We start from the raw sequence: 20,219 nt of genomic DNA, 5'->3' as shown, positions 1-20,219 counted from the left end.
CTGCACTTCGCGTCTTCTTCGACGTAGCCGACGATTTTGGGGCGTTTGTGCGGAGGCTCTGCAAACATTTCATTAAATAAAATTTCGTACAGTACGTACGACTCATCCTCATCGCTGCTGCTGCTGCTTTCTGAAGAGGAACTGTGCGAACTGTCGCTGTCGCTCAAAGCAACGAGCAATCTGGCAGGGTCGAACGACGCCATTTCAGAACTGTAAACAACGCCACAGGGTTACCAGACAGCGCTTGAAAAAGCGCTGCAAGCAACCGACGTACCCGATTGTTCCGGAAGTGACGGCGCCTAGTCGCTGGAGTTCCGGCGAAATCCGGCTCTATAAGACGGATCAACGCGGAGCGCTCCGTCGCGGAGCAAGTTGCCCCAAATCGCCCAGTGGAACATGCGATCTTGCTCTGGATCCGCCAGTGGAATTCAAATTCTCGGCCGCGGAGCAAAAAAACTTGCTCCAGATCCGCCAGTGGAATTTACTATTAGTAGTTGGCGCCTTTGAAACCGATGCGTCGACGTCACGTGAAAAATATGTGGCACCTGAAGTGAAGCGTTCAAAGACAGTGAAGGAATGACGTCACGAAGGCAGTGAGGCGGTACCGGTGTCGTAGTTGAGGTTCCGAGTGCACATGCCAAAGTGTGGCCGATGGGTCTGGTCGATTGCTTCTCGTGAAAACTGACTTGGCTGTGACAGTTGTTGTAGTGTTTATTCGGCCAAGCCATGAAAAGCGCCCGCATTAGGCAGCAGAACCGTTTAAGCCACATGCCCGTCGATGGTCCGCCGTGCTCACTCATCGTAGCGACATTATAGCTGCTTGGCTGGTTGGTGAAACTTTCTTTCGTAATGGAAAAAGCCTTATTTTACGCCCAATCCTCGCGAAAGAAAAGAAGGCGACCAGACAGAGCGCTACTAACAATAATATCCAGTATTATTGATCGCCTAGCAATATATTGTATTGTCAGTGGCGAAACGGGGAAGAAAAGATAAATTTGTAGACATGTTGCACGCAAAACTACGACAAAGGGACCTGACAAGGTTAGCGTAACACGTGCGTCACATTGCCAAGTAATCAATCCGCTATCTGATGATGCAATGGACAGAGAGCTAACACGCACAGAATCTCCGTAATACGTATGGGGAAAGCGCGACAACTCTCTCTGGCCCTCAGGTCCTCATAATTGGCCACAATCACGCACTTATCAAACGAATGGGGGCACTTGCACGTATACAGCGTTGCACCGCCACGCGACAGTCGCCCGACAGACCTGCGCATCAAGTTCGCGTGTTCACGCAACCGGTCGCTTAATACATCATTATAAACTTTATCTTTTTCCGTTTTCGTCTCTGACTATATATTGCAGCGCGAGCAATAAAACTGGATAGATGTTTAGTAGCGGTGTGGCCTTTCACCTTCTCTCCTGTCTTGTAAATTCAGCTCAAAATGAGGCCTTTTCCTTGAAGAAAGGACGTTCTCTTTATAACCCAATTTGAAGCCATGACGATTTTCTCTCTCCGTAATTTTTTATGCGCTTCGCTGTAAATTCGACTATAATCAACGAGATCGGTGACTACCCACGCTTATCAGAAGTAATGTACAGGCGCGACACTGAACGTTATATGTATGCATTTCCCACTTCTAACCATGTTCTTAGTGCCCTATTTTATTCTTAGTGAGTATGCATTGCACTTCTTTTAGCAATTCTTGAGGCCGACCCAGATAGAGGGAACTTGCCTGACGAACTTTCGGCGGCGGCGTGCCTTCGTCGTGCTGCACACACCACAACGAAAAGCAGGCGGCCGTCGCCAGTCATCCTGTTTTTTTTTTTTTGTTGCTTGTGTGGTGATCGTGATCGGATGTAGCGGCGGCGATGTTCCATGCATCCAAACGCAAACTGCGCGTTTAAAAACTTCAACAGCAATTTGTGCTTTTTTTTTATACAGTTTAATTGCTAAAGAATGTCGCGAACACAGTAAATGACTGTATCAGGGCGGCAGGCTGCCGCTTTTATGGCTAATTTTATTTTATTTTACGGATAGAGGCATCAAATTTTGGCGGCCGGAAGTCGGGCGCAGTCGAGCCCCAATTGGTCCGCGCTCCCCGCCGGCGTTCGTCGCTTCCGGCGGGCAGCTGGCTGCCGGCTCACAATATCAAGCCCGGCTTGATCGGCGGTGAACAGCCATGTTTTGGCCGCCAACGTCCAGGAGGACACCGTGAGGCGGCCGGCCGCCGCTTTTTAGCCGTAAAATCGCTACACGTGGGTCGGCCTTTAAAGGTTGGAATGATATTTCTCCGGTGTTTCTCTCTCGTCTTGTGCTTTGTCTCTTGCCGGGATTCTGAAATAGCGGGTAGTTTAATGGCCAAGGTTTTCAGTTTATCACATTTACTAAACAACGGAAAAGGGGCTCGATAAGGGCCGGTACGATCGGGCAGCCGGCGCGGCCTATAGATTTATCGCCTCGAGCTGCACGGCTATAGTAAAATGTTATAGCTGCCTAGAATTGTAGCGGCGGCATTCGTCTCAGAGAGGTGATTGAACCCGTTACTTCCGATAGCTTCTTCCAATCGGATTTACTCGGCTCTCCCGCCGGCGCACCTCGACTTAGTGCAGGCGGCGATCGTCCTGAGCCCATTTTCTGAATACCCTGAGCCCGTCGCCTTTCGCTGTCGGGAGAACTTGCTTGATCGCATTTCAGATCACTTTTCACGTTCGTTGGATGCATCAATGGGCCCAAATGAAGTGCAGCACCTGTGAAATTTGTACATTCTAAATTTATGCAGCGTTGCGAACGCTGCATGAATTCGAGCATGTCTGAATAGCCATGAGTAGCTAGAGCCAGCTACTCATGAACACAGTGCAGGGAACTATTTGGAAGTCAGAAGAGCCAGTACCCAGCCGGTGCGTAGCGTGAAAACAGTGCCAACTAACGGTAAAATAGACATGCCTATAGACCTGAGAACTCTCACCTCATCCTAGCCGTCGCTGCGGGTGAACATCTCGGTGAAAAATTCAGCGCTTTGCCAGTTCACGGCGTTTTCGTTGGAAGAAGGCTGCATTGCTTCCAATGACTCACAGTAGCTATTAGTAGAGTTCCATGCATTTAGATTTGTTAATAAAGAAAACGGAAAACTGAATAGTTGCTGTAGAAAGCTGCAAAGGGAAGCCCAAGTTAGGAATTGTAATCGGGGTGTGGTATAAGGTACATAAAACACGTTATTCCTTGTAGTTGATAAATCGCAAAGATAAACTCGCCAGTCGCGACAACCCACCGCCAACACCACATCACTCAACCTTAGAAAAAATAGAGTAACTCGGTGCCCGAGTTTACAGTGTGATTATACCAGAGAGAGAGAGGGAGAGCTCCCGACATCTGGGGCCGGTAAGAACTACGCAACAGCACGCTCGAAGGTGTCTTGATGGCTCTGCCCTTAAGGGTGCGCACAGCGGAGAAAGAGGCGCAGCGTCATGCCAACCGTGACTATGCTTAGCCCTTTTAATCATGGTGTATACATTTGTCTACGTGATCTGCTTTTCCTCTTTAAATCGTCTTTTATGACTGTAAGGAGTGGCAAGTACTATTTGGAGATGGAATGAGCAAAGAGAACCAGAGCCGATAGGAGCAGATAGAGAAAATTGAACGGGCAAGAAAGAGGGTGGATGCAAGTGGATGAAAGCGAGTGGATGAGATGCCATTTCGGCAGCCGGGGAGACGTGCGTGTGCAACGAGGAACGAGGTTGCCTTGGTGCAGTGTTCCTGGAGAAGGAGACGGCCATGGTGTGCCGGTCTGCCCCAGTACCATGGTTAACCAGAGACGTCCCGCCAGAGTACCGGGCTCGGCTCGGCGCTGATCTTCGGTTCCAGTACCGCTGCTGGTCCCGCGGCTATACCTGGGAACTTGGGATACGTGAGTGTTTGCTACGCTGGCCGTAGGCGCATTGCTTCTGGCCCCAGTCAGTCCCGCCAGTGTTCTAGGGACAAAAGCTGTTTTGTGCGGAAGAAGCACCACTCGCCACGATAGCCGATCTGCCGGATTGCAACTGTCACCGAGTGACGTCGTCCTCGACACGTCATTAGGAGCGACGCGGTGCCACCCGAAATCAACGACGAAGGACTACCGATCGTGCCGATCCAACGACGTTCCCCTCTGACGCATCGTACCGTAAGCTACATGCTGTGGTTGTCGAAGGTCTTTAGTTTTACGACATTACTTGTAAGAGGTTGTATTTAAGAGAGTGCAGAGTAGCTAAGACTGATACTTGCCGAACGAGTGTCTATAGTGTCTCTAGATGCATTGTTAAGTTGTTGTTGTGTTTAGCATTTTTCATGTGTTGTTCAATGAAGTTTATGCTTGAGCTGCTAAGTTCGTACGTTCAGCTCTGTTGAATTAAGCAAACGTACCACGTAAACACATGCGCGTGGCCATCACTACAACGTTTAACAAACATTTTCATAAAAGAATCAAGTGCGGGCTGCCATTCTCACTAACACTTCCATTATTCGCGGTCTTGTAAGGCGCAGCAAAAAACGGTAAGGAAGGGCTCTGTGCACACTGTTAACCAAGGCAGTAATTTGAGCTATATGGTCTGCCATGATGGAAAACTCGGCAGCGCCAAAGAGACAATGACAGATATAATGAGGATAACACACGGCGCTAACCTTCAACTGTTTTTTTTTTTCGAGAGACGTGCATATTTTTATATCGAGCTCACTGCTCATTACGACCATGTCAAAGATGACTCGCGTACGGGACTATTCAAGGAAACCAGTTCGATTGGAAATAGAGTAATGGACTATTTATTATGGGTAATATGCTAATGAAATGGGCAGCTAACACTTGAGTTAATTCTAGCAGCAAGTATTCAGAGCTGAGCAGATAATGTGTGAGCACTGCTACGGGATATAGCCATATATCTGTAAAGGCACTGGTTTTCATAAATAATCATGTACCCATGCCATCGTTGACGTGATGCCATGCCTCACTTGCCATGGGAATTGAGATTACTCACAGAAACACTGCGCGTCTCTGGAACAAACTTGTTGTAAGCTAGCGCAGCACTGCGCTCACCATTATGTTCATCCTTGTCTTTCTGTTGTACTCAGTTTCTCCGCATCGTTGTCGGGAAACTCGCACGGGCCTGGTTCTATTGCGTGTTCTTTGCCTATCGCGACGAACTCCCTGTGTTTTGTAGAACTAAGAATGCTTGTAAAGTAAATGTTGTAAACTCTAGTCTAAGCTTCGTCAAACTCCAAGCTCATATACTTTTTTTCAGGATCGTGTGCTTACGTTTGTGTTTATTTTATTCGGCAGGTGTTCTGTTTTTGCGCACGCTAGGTATAACGGAGGAGTGTCTGGAATAATGCCTAATAATTCATGGTGATTCCTTTTTGTATTCTCGGATGCCTCGTAAAGCGCTTTGAACACGCGAGCGCTCCCCAAATGGCGTGACTTGTGGCGGCTTCTTGACACACAACAACTAGAGAGAGAGAGCGAACTTTCGAAACATAATAAATACACAACATCACATTCGCCTCGCCCGAAAATACAATGCGAAGTAAAAATGAAGTATTTATCGTTTTTGTATAATTTGTGTTCTGTGTGTCCCCACGAAAATTTTGTTTTTACTTCTTATTCGCCTTTGCAGCTATCCGTTAATGACTAGCGGAGAAACTTGGGCCTTGAGTTCTAGGAGTGCTGTGTCATGAAATCCTGAATTTTTTCGCTGGCACCAATGTGCAGTACAAAACAGCCCTAACTAGAAATTGCGCACTGTTAGCGTCAGCTTTTACTTTCCTAAGCGCATTTCCTTATGAAATCCCTCTGAAGCGTAGCGTTAAGTGCAGCTTAAGAAAAGAACGGAAATGTGAGCCGGGCCATTGATTACGTTGGTCGAATGCGACGTGAGGTTGTCAAAATAGCAAGCGTGAGGTCTCATTGCTCACGGATGTCTCAGGCCCTTTACTTGAAGGCCCTTTACTTGAACATTCGAATTGCAGTTACAAATACTTGTATGTGACGTCAAGGCATCTAAAATTACAATAACGTTCCAACTTGGGCCCGTTGGTACATGTCTGAATACAACGAGTAACAGCACAAATAACCGGACAGTACTGCCTGTCTCAGTCACGTCCCGTTATTTGCACTGTTACTCGTTTTCTTTATCCAAAATAGTCTACAACCATTTGCTAAACGGGTGCAATTTGGAGACTCATATAAAAAGTTGTCGCAGTTTCACCTGAAAGGCGAAGCATCAATTGCGATAGCAAATTTGTAGAGAGCTATACGGAGTACTGATAGTAGCTTTATCAGCTGTATAAACTTGGACATGCAGCAGCACCGGCAATACGCAGAACTGTTGTCGACGCCGCCGGCGTTTTGCCCGCGTTCGCTCAAAATGCGTGCGGCGTTGGTGACTGTTGCCGGAGCGTCTGATATAAATAGGCACTTGGTGCCGCAGCTAAACGTCGCCTCCCTTCCTTCCCCCTCCCCCCTCCCCTACGGCCTTTCGCGTGTCGGAAGAAGGCGCGTTTGCTCTACATATATGGTGATTGTAAAGGAGGAAAGAGACGCCTACTTCTGCAGCCCTTAAGCGAGCACGGCGCAGAACGCGCATTTGTTCTCCGCCGTGCGTTCACTCCCCGTGCAAGCGCGCGCCCCTCGCGCCCTTTCACTCGCACATACAGCGTTCGGCGCGCGTCGACGAGCTGGCGCTGAGCCGTGCTCCCTCAAGGGATGATGATAAGTGGTTCTTGAGGGAAAGGGAAAGGTTGGCGCTATCTTCTGCAGCCCTTGAGGGAGCACGGCTCAGCGCCAACGGGGAGGGGTAAGTGGGAGCGAAAGAAGAGATAGAGTGGAGTCGCCATGGCTGGGCGAAGCAAAACCGGCAGGCATAGGCGGCACGTATCAGGCCGAGATGGAAGGCCTTGGTGTGTTGCAGAGTCTGCAGGGGTGTTGTGCCAGGCCGGTCAGGCCCGGGGTGGGGTGGGAGGCCGTGAGGCCTTCCCGCTTGTAGAAATGTCCTTAGAGGCGTGCGGAGAGCCCTGACGACTCAAGGAACTCCACGACGCCTCGAAGTGCAGAAAGGTGGTGTCGGCCGGGGAAGAGGAGATCTTCCTCCTTGCCAGAGGGGAGGCCCAGGCGGCGGAACTCCTGCAGGAGTGGGCCCCGCTGCTGGAGGTACGCCGGGCAGGTCAGCAGGAGATGTTCGATCGTCTCCGGCTCCCCGCAGGAGCTGCAGGCCGGGGACGTCGCTCGTCCCAGTCGGTAGCTGCGTGCTGCCGTCCAGCTGCAGCCGATGCGGAGCCGGAGAAGGAGCGAGGTCTCCCTGCGAGCCAGGCCTCGCTGGGGGAGTGGTCGTGGGGGGCATCCCAGTGCCACCCGTTTGTCTGGGTGGTGGGTCGCCAGGTGTCGCCGCAGCCTCAGTTCAGTGAAGTCGCCCTCCGTCACGGCCCGACTGAGGGGCACAGTGGTGTGGTGGGCGTCCTTCGCCAGGGTGTCGGCTGCCTCGTTGCCCGGGATCCCTACGTGGGCGGGGATCCAGTGCAGGGCCTCAAGGGCTGCAGAAGATAGCGCCAAACTTTCCCTTTCCCTCAAGAACCACTTATCATCATCATCAGCTGTGCCGCCTCTACGAGGAGGTGGTTGGCAACCCACCGCCGAATGCGGTACAGCTGCCCCCACCGCAGAGGCCTCCTGTCCCCATCGCCACGGAGCTGCCCGGGATTTCGAAGAGGCGCTCGCCCACTTGCGCCCTGCAGCAGACGGCCGCCTGCCTCCTGGACGAGACCCTCGGAGACCACCTCCTGGTGTACGTCGACGGTTCGGTGGTACCGGACACCGGCTCTGCCACGGCGGCCTGCACGGCTCCAGCCCTGCAGAAGAGCAGGCAGTGTCGACTGCCCAGACACGTCAGCTCGACTGCAGCGGAGGTGGCAGGCCTCCACCTGGCCGTCGACCTACTCTCCGAGGAGCTTCCTGGGGTACCAGCGGCCATCCTCTGCGACTCCAAGGCAGCCCTCCTCGGCCTGCAGAGGCCAGAAAGCGCCAGCCTTGGAGTCGCACTGCTCTCTACCCGGCTGACAGCGCTGCAGGACGCAGGCCACCCGGTGTCCCTGCACTGGATCCCCGCCCACGTAGGGATCCCGGGCAACGAGGCAGCCGACACCCTGGCGAAGGACGCCCACCACACCACTGTGCCCCTCAGTCGGGCTGTGACGGAGGGCGACTTCACAGGACTGAGGCTGCGGCGACACCTGGCGACCCACCACCCAGACTAACGGGTGGCACTGGGATGCCCCCCACGACCACTCCCCCAGCGAGGCCTGGCTCGCAGGGAGACCTCGCTCCTTCTCCGGCTCCGCATCGGCTGCAGCTGGACGGCAGCACGCAGCTACCGACTGGGACGAGCGACGTCCCCGGCCTGCAGCTCCTGCGGGGAGCCGGAGACGATCGAACATCTCCTGCTGGCCTGCCCGTCGTACCTCCAGCAGCGGGGCCCACTCCTGCAGGAGTTCCGCCGCCTGGGCCTCCCCTCTGGCAAGGAGGAAGATCTCCTGTTCCCCGGCCGACACCACCTTTCGGCACTTCGAGGCGGCGTGGAGTTCCTTGACTCGTCAGGGCTCTCCGCACGCCTCTAAGGACATTTCTACAAGCGGGAAGGCCTCATCCCAGCCCACCCCGGGCCTGACCGGCCTGGCACAACACCCCTGCAGACTCTGCAGCACACCAAGGCCTTCCATCTCGGCCTGATACGTGCCGCCTATGCCTGCTGGTTTTGCTTCGCCCAGCCATGGCGACTCCACTCTATCCCTTCTTTCGCTCCCACTTACCCCTCCCCGTTGGCGCTGAGCCGTGCTCCCTCAAGGGCTGCAGAAGATAGCGCCAACCTTTCCCTTTCCCTCAAGAACCACTTATCATATCGTCGACGATTTCATCTCCATTGACGTCATACGGAACCTCACGGCGACGGCGACGACAACGGCGACGCCGACGGCAGAAATCTGCTTTTGAGTGTCCATATAATTGCTATCGCAATAAAATCTGAAACGGGCCTCTGGCATAACGCAATGCCTTTATAGTCACGTGTTTTCGGAGTGAACAAACTCGGACTTGGCAGGTACACCGTATCGCATCCTATAGCAGTATGAAAAACAGTCGATATTAAAAAGACGACGACTGCAATTTCTCCACAATAACATATGCAGCCGCGCAAATTTCTCAGCACATGTATTTGCGTTGGAAGCACCATGCGCAAAGGGCTGTTTTGTGAATCAGGCGACACGATGATGTGTTCTTGCTGGATGACAACACGTAACGTCAAAATCAGGGCCCGAATTCACAAAAACTTCTTACGCTAGAATTTTTCCTAAGAAAGAATTTTACCGAATCCGGATGCCGGACATATTAATAGCGAACGCGGCCAGCCAATGACAAAGCGAACTTACAAAACAAAAGCTTTGTGAATCTGGCCCCAAGATTCTTGTTGCTACGCGTCCCATTTAGATTTATAAGCTCAGATTCGGCAGATTGCGAAAGCGCAACACGCCGATTTTTTTTACTTGGTTTTTTACCCAACTGTGACTCACTGCGATTAGCTTTCATTTTTTACTTTTGTGATTCAGCCTAGCTTACTTACTTACTCCGTGGTATTGGCTGCCCAAATTTTAGCGGTCATGGTATACTTCCCTTTGCATGGTGTCATTTAGGGGGGCATTACTGCAGGTTTTTCAGAGCAGCGCTACCATACTCTATACTTATTGAAACAAACAAGATGACGCATGAAAAGCAAACGACGCTTATGTCTATGCATAACCATAGCACTCCGAAACAGATAGAGGCAAATCATGGCTGTTCGGGCAGTATTTAGTTGGCAAGAGAAGTTAGACTTTTGCAGAGGCCTTTGCTCTGATAACTTACCATTCATTCAGTTCATTTGCTATGACAGCTTACCAGGGCTAGACTTTACAAACCCCATGCTCATGCGCCCATTCCTTCACACTGAAATGTCATTAGCGTAACTCTGCGCATCTTCTTTTTTAGTTAAACACGGTGAAAAACATCCGGGTACTGTGCCATCGCTTGATAAAATCGCGTAATTTTTCTTTGAAGCCCGCAAAAAAAAAAAAAAAAACATACCGCTTATTCAGCTTTTTGTGTGTGTGTCCACAAAGCACGTCCGATCCTTCACGCAAGTTATGAGATAATCTCCATTCCAGTGTTTCTCTATTTTCCAGCCTGCCTGCAGTTTATATTCGGTCGCATAGTATCTGCTTTTTGTAAAGCTAAAATAGCATTGTGTCTCAGTCTCTGTTTCATTGCTGTTGGTTTTCTTGGCTAAGAAATATGCGACTTATTGGGAGGCTGTTGAAATTATCGAAAGACGGCGCGACCTAATTCTAGGAGATATGCCTTCGCCGTTAAGCATGACGTACGCCAGAGCCGTCTCAGGCTATCCTTTGCTTGAGTGCATGTGATGAGAGAGAATACATGCTTCGCAAACATCCGGATAGCAGTTGGACCACTACATAAGATAAAATTGCATTTAATAAAGGTGAAAAGCTTCAGTGCTTTCGTACCAGTTGTGAGCCTGCGAACCTTGTTCACATGCTGTCACAGACCCTGTGAACAAGGCGCAGACGCGGGACTAAATTCCAAAGCCGATTTATCAGCTTCCGAAAATATTCCCACGAAAGCAAGGACAATTAAGAATGGGCCCTCTGGTGCGCCAGCGAACGCCGGTTGCTGTCCAAAGACCGAGTCAGAGCCCAGAGTTGTCAAAACACAACAAAATATATTCTTCACACAAGGCAGTTACACACACACACAAGTGCACACTTAGGCTAGACACAACACAATCCAGATGGGTATTAACAAACACAAGAAAATAATTGACGACAAGCACTAAAAGTCCAACACGTAAATTACAAAATGAATAGGAACACGAAGTGTTCAATCGTATTCACCCGTGTTGGTCTTGTCAGACGATCTCGGCGTAGCTCGGGGCAAATCTCGAAGAAGGAACTTCTTCCGGAAATGCAGACGCTCGATGAACTCGTTGACTAGCTGGCCGGGCAATCCCCTTCCGCAGAAGCTCGGTCTTCATGTTACATCACTTCACCGGTGCGGACTGAACTCTCTGCTGATTCTCGCACGGTGGTTATATAGCTTCCACAGGCGTTCTCGAACCTTCCTATCGCCGTCGTGATCTCGTAGCATGGAGGAATCTTCGAGGCTTTTCTGGTACCTTCGACCGCCGCTGTCGTAGTGTTGTCGAGGGGGCCTGATGACTCATCCCGTTGGCGCATGCTCACGCTGTAGTTATCTCTTTCGACTCGCCGCGTGAGAAGGTGTCTCGGCGCGCGCGTGTGCTCTCTCTCTCTCTGATTACCGTCGTCTCGTCTATGCGCTTCTACACTTCTGGGCGCCGTTGTTCGGGTCGCTGTTTCAGGCGTATGCGCTCTCCCCCTCTGTTGAAGTTGCCGCGGGGCCGGCGTGTTCTTTCGCTGGCTTGCGTGACACGCAGCGCGCGCTTGGATTTCGCGCTCTTTTGTGACAACTGCATAGCTTCGCCGTTCATTCAAGTGGGTTTTAGGGGGCCCCTATACACCGGACAGGGCAACGTACTGTAAGTCACATAAAACTGGACGGCAGCTTTTAGTAGGGGGTACGTGGCAATTTTCGTGGGATCGAATCCCGGCCACTGTGGCCGCTTTTCGATGGGGGCGAAATGCGAAAACACCCGTGTGCTTAGATTTCGTTGTCGCGTTACTGCTATCGTGTTACTCTGCCGTTTCACTCTTGACGAGGGCGTTATTGTGACTTCACCGAAACATTATCTTCATCACTCATATTTCCACACTGCCTGTGGCAGGCTGGAGAGGACGCTGGTGCTCGAACAAGATAAACATAACTATAGTGCGCACGTTATTCCGTGTACAGTGGACCAAAATAAAAAAAACAATTTGGTGACCTCTAATTACTCCGAAGTTGCAGATGCAATCATCTGCACCTTCGACCATCCTATTTATGCGGGTTATTGCTTTTATTCAATCGTACAAGTGTTTTTAACAGCATCATGACTTGTGCTTTGTTTAACGTGGAAGATGTGTGTCGTAAAATGGCCGTAATGTGTAAACAGCATGTGTTTGTTGCGGAGAGAAAAAATTATAATTTTACAAAATGAAACAAAGGCTCCTGCTTTTGGGTTATACCAAAAAAAAAACAGCCTGGTTTGAAGCATTACAGAAAAATTGACACCGAGTTCAGAAAGCCTCGGGCTTAAATCACACGCGGAAGGGGGGCCTCGAAGTGTGTGCCCTTCTTCGTACCTCCGTGCAAGTGTTCTCTCGCACAGAGAAAGTCTCTGCAAATGGAGATAAGTGTGATCCAGGAAAGGTTCATGCACTTTCCACAAAGCAACTTTTTCCTACACTCTGTAGATGTGTGAGACCTCTATACACTATACTATCCCGTGAACGTCTACTACTGCAACGTATGTACGAGACATGGCCAGGAAGGAGGAAAGGGGGTTGCTACTAGGCGCTTCTGCGTCGTACCACCGCTCCAATTACGCGCGCGGGTTTAGTCGTTGTCACCCATTTTCCACAACCACCACGAAATAACAGACGCGTCTGGAGCCAGTTTCCATGACGACGACATTATCGCCAGAGTGAGCTAGAACCGTTCGTCTAAACTCACAGAGAACGAGCCAAAGTTGGAAAGCCGAGGAACCGCAGGGCTTTCAAGTCTGGGCACCAGAGAAGGCATGATGCTGCACCACTTTCTTAAAGGAGATGCAGTATCCTTTCAGTAAGGGTACGGTAATGCCCTGGCTTCGTGTAAACAAATGCATGTCGTGAGCCAAAGCGATTAGTTCGGCAAAGAGCCGAGCGGGTCGCGGGAGAGGACGCTCGTATTTGTTAAGCTGCCTTGAGAGGCCTTTTCGGAGAGAAGGAGCGCTAGCGTAATAAGCTTCCAGCTGGGGGCGTCGTACACAGAGATAATTGGAAGCCATGTAAACAGGACTGTGGCACGCGCAGCCCGGCCGCTGGCTGAAAGCTACATTCACCAAAACTGAAAAACCATCTATTCCAGGAACGGTGCTTTTTACAGCGCATACTGAATGGAATACTTGTACGGAAACTAAAATTTGCCCTGGTCGATGCATAAGCACAACGATGCTACCTTTCTGACGCAATTGCACCAAGAAATAAACTAACCAGGAGGTTAACTAAACGACGGTCTTTCCTAAGGAAGTGGCTAGTTTACGACAAGAAAGCCAGTGCTATTATTGATGCTGTTTATTGCAGTTTCCTTAAATACTACCGTAGATTTTTGAGATAGCGGCTTGTCTTGAAATATTTGGCTTATTCACTATTTTACAAATTTCCTCTGTCCAACTTCCGGGCCCATTGATTCCTCTAGGCAGTAACTTTGTACTCACTGCGCAATCAAGGCGCATGCCTGTTGCTTTAAGAGCAGCGCATTAAGTACTCTTTTCGGGCCTGTTACTCCACGCTGCCTTCAACTCTGGCCAAATCCAAGTCTCGGAGATGTTTAGCGACACTACAGACCCCTCCCACATTACCGAAGCATAGGCTAAACTGCAGAAGGGTAGTATGGGAGGAAATGTACGAGTAAACGAGAAAGGAAACACTGGGAATTCATATGAGATAAGCACGTAGCTACAAAAAAAAAAAAAAACTTCAGAGGCTCATCGCAAAAATAAGTTCGGCAGAGACACCTAATACTGCTTGCGTGTGAGAATGCGAAAACATTGTAGTCACTTTGGTGAAATGTGTTCGCTTATGCATTCATCGGCATGTCGTGCGTGCACGTTGTAAACTTGCATGGCGTTCCCTTTGTGACATGATGGCGGTGTTACATCTCATTTTATACGTCGAGAGTGTTGTTGTTGTTTCCTGTCACGTATGTGGGTCCTACCCACTATGGGGGATTGACCAAGAAATGGATACGCGGAGTGTAGTGGTGTCATTTCGTGTTTAAGGATCGTTAGCGCGTGATAGAAGACGATGGGGACGGCGACCCGCACACCATCAAAAGTGTCGCGCAGCGGTGCCATTTCGTATAGAAGGATCGTTAGCGCGTGATAGAAGACGATGACGACGGTGACTCACACACCATCAAAATTATTGCGAGAGCTTTTGCATATAGGGAAGACACGATGCCGTTTTGTTTAAGGCAATAAGACATTTGACGTCAGTTCGAGCATTTCTTGACGTGTTCTTACTCTTTGCGCCATAAATCATTGTTGGTGCCGTGTTTTGGTCACGCCACCACCGGAGTTTTGCGAAATTGGGCATATAATGCTTCCGCAATAAAATGACTTGTACGGAAACTAAAATTTGTCCTGGTCGATGCATAAGCACAACCAGGCTACCTTTCTGACGCAATTGTCCCAAGAAATAAACTAAGCAGGAGGTTAACTAAACGAAGGTCGATGGTGAAATTATTGATAACTCTAAGCGGCACGAACCATCGCTCGGTGCTGCCTACCTCGCTTGTTCACGCCAGCGTTTTGACAGTGGTTGTCTGCGGTCATCGAGTGTGATCTATTCTTGTTTGTTTTTGCGCGCTGACACCTGGTTTGTAAAGTTAGCAAACGAATGTCTCCACGTTTATGCAGCCAATAAAACTACTATCCTCACTCCGTATAGCTCTCTACTAATTTGCTATCGCAATTGATGCTTCACCTTTCGGGTGAAACCAACTTTTTTTTTTTTTACTGCTTTCGACAAGCCCTTTCTCATTTCCTTTTGTATGTGGCACTTAGGTCAACGATTTTGTGAGTATTAAGTTTGAGGGCGCGTTCGTAAGTTCGTCAACCGGACTCTAACGACGCGTGGTTTGCGTCCGCAGCAACGTGTTTTTTCACATGTGAAACTGGAGGCCCGCAATCCCCCACTGAAGGTCTCCGTCGACTGCTGTGCTGCTCTACCCTATAATAAACTTGAATTTCACTTTTGAAGCACATCGTTAATAACAGTAGATTGCAATAGGAAACCCCAAATTGTAGAGGCGCCCTCAGCATGTTTTCAGCAAGCGCATTCAGTAAAGGTTTTATATATACATTCATCCTGTGGAAATTGGCTACCGCATCTGGAATGAACCCGTTGAAACAAGTTATAACCGGATGCAAGTCCCGCCTGCCGGATGTTACAATAGCGTCGTTGTCGTCAGCATAAACGTGACGTGACAGATAGGCTTCGTGACAAGAATGAATGCCCTTCATCGAAGTTGGGGATGGCACCGAATGTCACGTCAAGGCACGGTAATGGCATGGCCGAGAAATACGCAATAGGAAAGAAACGCAGGAGCACTTTCTTTTGTCATCCCCATCGGGCTTTGTTTAGAAGCTGTCAATATTTACCAGGTTACCTAGTTCGCGTGATTTCGGTTCATTACAGGAACTCTTTTTTTTTTTGCTGATCCCTCGATATATTCTTTCACTGATTTCTTATTCAGCGAGCATAAGGCTCACTATTTAGCGCTATCAAATAAAAAAGATTAAAAAAGGACTTAGCAGATGCAAAATTTTGTAATGTGGTTTCAAAGCAAAGCTTTCTGTGCCATCTTCGCAACATCTTATTAACATAGCTGGTGTCGGAGATGCCACAATCCGTCCGTTGTGCATGGTCGTAAAAAAAAAAAGCTTGTTCATGGGAAGCAAAGCTTGGAAGTGGAAAGGAGAAAAGATAGAGGGATGCTTACCAGAAAAGCACCAGGTTGGCTTCACTACCATTGGGCAGTGAAGAAAAGAGATCGATGAAGGAAAGATGGGATGCAGACGGTGTTCCATTGGTGCCTTCAAGGATAACATCCGTTCGTCCCGTCGTCCCAATGAGGTGGAGTGTGACCGTCATTGTAAATAAAATCTTAAACAGTTGCACAATTGGTGCTCAATCATGTCTTCGCAGCCGTACGTACAGCAGGTAGCACTACCAGTCATTCTAATTATCGTTGCGTAAGACTTCGTGAAGGCAACTACTGACCGTAGAAGACACGGGAGGGATGCCTCACGTCGATGAAGTCCGGCTGGATGTCGGAGTTGCAGCGAAGTTGCAGTATTCTGGTGGCCTTTATATTTGGGGTGCTGCACTCTGTTAGCGAGAGCATGAGCGTAAAATGGGGGGTTGCTTTGCAGCGTTTGTCCTAGAGAACGAATTGAAAAACCACGTGTTCATGTGACGATTGCATAGCCTTCTCTGCTTATAATTTCCAGTGATCCAGAACTAGTCAGGTAACTCGGGAAAGAAATTTTGTAGCATATTTTTTTTTTCACGCGTTGGTCAAGGTTTACTATTTTGTACGCCGAGTGGTGTTGAGCTCCACGTGGAAGAACTGACTGCATGCACAGTCATGGTCACTCGATCAAAGCGCGCAAGTCTGCGTTTTGACCGAGCGGCTCTGGCCCTGCAATGCAGTTTCAGTCAGGAAACATGGCTCATTTACCAGGGCTCTGTGTTAGTACAATTGTTTGAAAGCCGAGAATTCTAGAGACCAAGAATATGAATTGTCGTAAGCTGACAACGTGCATAAAAATACAAAAATAACATAAATGGAGCATTAAACAGACTGATCGATCCAAGGCGCGGAACACCAAAGGCAAAGAACCTCTGGAGAAAGAAGCTGCGTGTGAAAAATTGCGGTAATCTCACCAGCCTTCTTTTGTTCACAAAAGTGTTATGGCGCCAGAATCCCGGGGAGCAGGTGTTCTTGTTTTTTGTTTGTTTGTTTTTTTTCCTTGGACCAATGAATTCACTTTCTTTATTTTGGTATTTGTGTTGGTTTTCACTAAGTTTTCCCCTTTTATTATTTTTTTTGCACTTTTGTGAAGCCCTTTGTTTCTTCCGAAAGTCAAACACCTTCTTCGGTATACTTCCTCGATGACTGCTTGTTCGCCTTCGCGTGGACAATCTTTTGCTTTTCGTTTCTTTCAAGCTCACAGCGCTTTCTCTGCAAGGTCCCCGTCCCGCTGTGAGATTGCTTTATTCAACATTCGATTGCATTTTGCAGACTGCTTAACTACGTACCTTTATCGTGTGAAAGTGAAGTTCAGAGCCCAACGCCTCAGTTAGCAAAAAGCTGATTCTGATGCATTTTGTTTCAGCAGAACAGTGGGCTTACATGTCTAACGAAAAAAAAAATAATATTCGTTCCTTTGACAGCGGACATTGTTAGGGGATTGTTAGGCAGCCGCCTTTCTCTAAGGCTTAAAACTTGAATGTCCTGGCAAATTGCTCTAGAAAAAAATAGCTGGCTGCTATGAAATACAATTATCGTAGAAAGTGCACTGTGAGATGCAGAATTTAAACGTTTACTTTTCCGTAAAGACGTTTTTCTATGCACATCTAGTTATGTGATGGTGTAAGTTCATTATGTTTCATTTTTTGTCTACCAGAGGAGGTTTCACTCAACCAGCCACAACCACGGAAAGAAAAAGAAAAAAATAAAGCTTCAACTACGTACTTATTCCTATAAATTGGTCACCATGCTCTCCCCCACTTGCCGTGGTGACGTAGTGGCTTTGCCGTTGCGCTGTTAAGCCTGGAGGCACGGGATCGAATCGCGGCGGCGGCGGCCGCATTTCGATGGGGAAGAAATGCAGAAACGTCTGTGTGCCGTAGATATGGTGCCCTTTAGGCAATCCCAGTTGGTAAAAATAATCCGGAGTGCCCTACTACGGCTTGCTCATAGTCATGTCGTGGCTTTGGCTCGTAAAGCTCCAGAATTGAACTTTTTGCTTTAACCATGCTCTCGAATGTCTGAGGAGGTACTGGGCAATACCAGAAAAAAATTGTGGATCTTCGTTATGAAACGTTTTCAATGAAAATTTTGAAGCTCTTCTCTATTGGTCAAGACTCTGCCTCAGAGGGCCTGTGACAGAGGCAGAAACACGTGATAGTGATATAACCCTCGTTCTCACACACGATCGCGCGCTGCAGGTGTAAGCATAGACTTGGAGCAAAGCTGACTGGCGTCACCTTGCCATAGGCAGAGAGCACCAATCCATAGTAAGCGAATGAGTGACCTACAAGACTGCAGAGCAAGTTGCTACCTGTTCATGTATATCAAAAGATGTGCACAGAATGGTACCTAAGTAGAATATGTTTCTGGGCGAGTTGGTTCAGGACTAGGGGATACATATTAGCGCGACGTAGAAATAAAGGCTTAGTAGGAGGGAGTAGGAAAGAACCAGAGCTAGCACTTAACTTCAACGGTTTATTCGCAGAGCAGATTCACAAAAATACAACACCTGCACATGCGCGAAGCATTCACGTTAAATAAGTCACAGCATTTTGCCAAACAGACGGGACTCGTTTTGGAAGAGATTAACAGACGTAACGCTAATACAGTTCGTGCCTCTTTTCTTATGGAGAGCCTACAACAATTGTCGTGCCAACGTGTCACTAATATAACTCAAGGAGGGGGCCGACAACTGGAGCACCACACTATCGTAGAGAAGCTAGATAAACAGGGATAAAGTGCATAGGAAAGGCTGGGTGGAAATATTTTTCTCAAAGGCCTTTGACAGGCCCTCTTCTTGCCCGATGTAAGCCTGGAAAACTACAAATATTTGTGTTTGTATTTTTACTTTCGACATGTAGGGCAACAATCTCAATAATGCACTTGAAGTGGCAATTGGCTGCTGGCTCTAGGGTCTAAAGTGTTCCGCTTAGAGGCGAGTTACGATACTCGCTTATCCCTAGAGTACTAGCAGGAAGTGCTTGTTAATATTTCTTCATACCCGAACATTGATTCTCTATCTGTCGATGTTGGACACTTTTCTATTCGCTCAGTGGGGTGGTACATTTTTCAGCAACGCGTTTCTTCAGAGACTTTACATATAAACACTGTCACGACTAGGACGCAAACTGTGTCTCCAATTTGGATGCTAAATTATGCAGATCTATCTCAACGCAAAAAGTACACGCCGCAGCAAATTGTTTACATTTACCATGAAGTAGCAAATAGAAAAGCGGCCCAATGAAGTCGATAATTGAGTTACTCCGACACCAATGCCCGGCGACTGCCATCGTCTTCAGGCGGTAACGAAATGAATTGGATGCTGAGGACTAAGGCTCGTAATTACATTAGTGCTGTTTCGTCTCTTCAAACATCGTCGTTTGAGCGAAGACTCGCGAATGTTTAATGAAAAACAAAAAACCAAACCTCTTGCTAGCAGACCTTCTCTTCGTTCTTTTTATGGATACCCATACTTGGGAACATTGTGACCTGCTTCAAGCACAACTTTAGCCCCTGGTGAGCCCTGCGAACAACTTATGCTCGTGGAATGGTTTCTAGACAGACTGTGAACGCCAGCGGACTCTGATGCAAAAAAAGGAAAATACCAGGAACAAGCTCCTCTTTTTGTCTATCTTTTAGTAAGTGTGTTTGTGTCTATTGTTCACGCAGCAATATTTTCCCAGCTAATATGGCCTAACAAAGAATACTTAAAATTGTATATTGATGAAATCGCAATGTTTCGAGGATCTTTTCTTATAGCATGAAATAGAACAGGACACAAAAACAAGGTGGTGCATACGAGCACTAACGCCTGCGTAAAAGACTGATTAGGGCATAAATCTGTATCAGCAACAAAAAAGAGCAATTTAAGGAATATAAGAAGTAAGTTCACTCTCTGATATCTGAATCCCTAACTTCGATACGTTTTTGCTTTTTCTTTCCCAGTCCTTCCCACGTGTTTGTGCAAACTTCACAGAGCTGTCGTACCACTGGCAACACGGATGTTGTAGAGTACAATATATTAAGGCCATGCATAAGAAACTTCGACAGTACTCAGGTGGTTGCAGCTACCCCATAGGAGATATGACATAGGCAACCTGGTAAATAAAGTGTGAATGGTAAGGCAATGAATGTCTGGTAAATAGCACGTGAGGTGTTGGGACACTTGAATAGGAGTGGAGCTCTCCTTTACGTTAATTGCGTGCTCACGTAGCGCAGCTAGACACGTGAAAACGTAACAAAAAGGGGAAAAAAAAACCGGGAATGTGATGGAGTAGTTCAAGTGGAACGGCTAACGGGAGTATTGCTGTTTTTCACATATAGTGGATTTATGGCTCTCCCGTACCTTACCACACACTCACTTATAAAGCGCCGTACGAAGACGATCAATGGCGTTTGCTAATTAAGACTACCTACTATTCGGAGAAACCAGGGATAGATGTGCGCGGTT

This window comes from Dermacentor silvarum, chromosome 8 (genome assembly GCF_013339745.2).
Source record: "Dermacentor silvarum isolate Dsil-2018 chromosome 8, BIME_Dsil_1.4, whole genome shotgun sequence".
Taxonomy (NCBI): Eukaryota; Metazoa; Arthropoda; class Arachnida; order Ixodida; family Ixodidae; genus Dermacentor; species Dermacentor silvarum.
The sequence above is the reverse complement of the archived record's forward strand: the minus strand, read 5'-3'. Positions refer to the sequence as shown.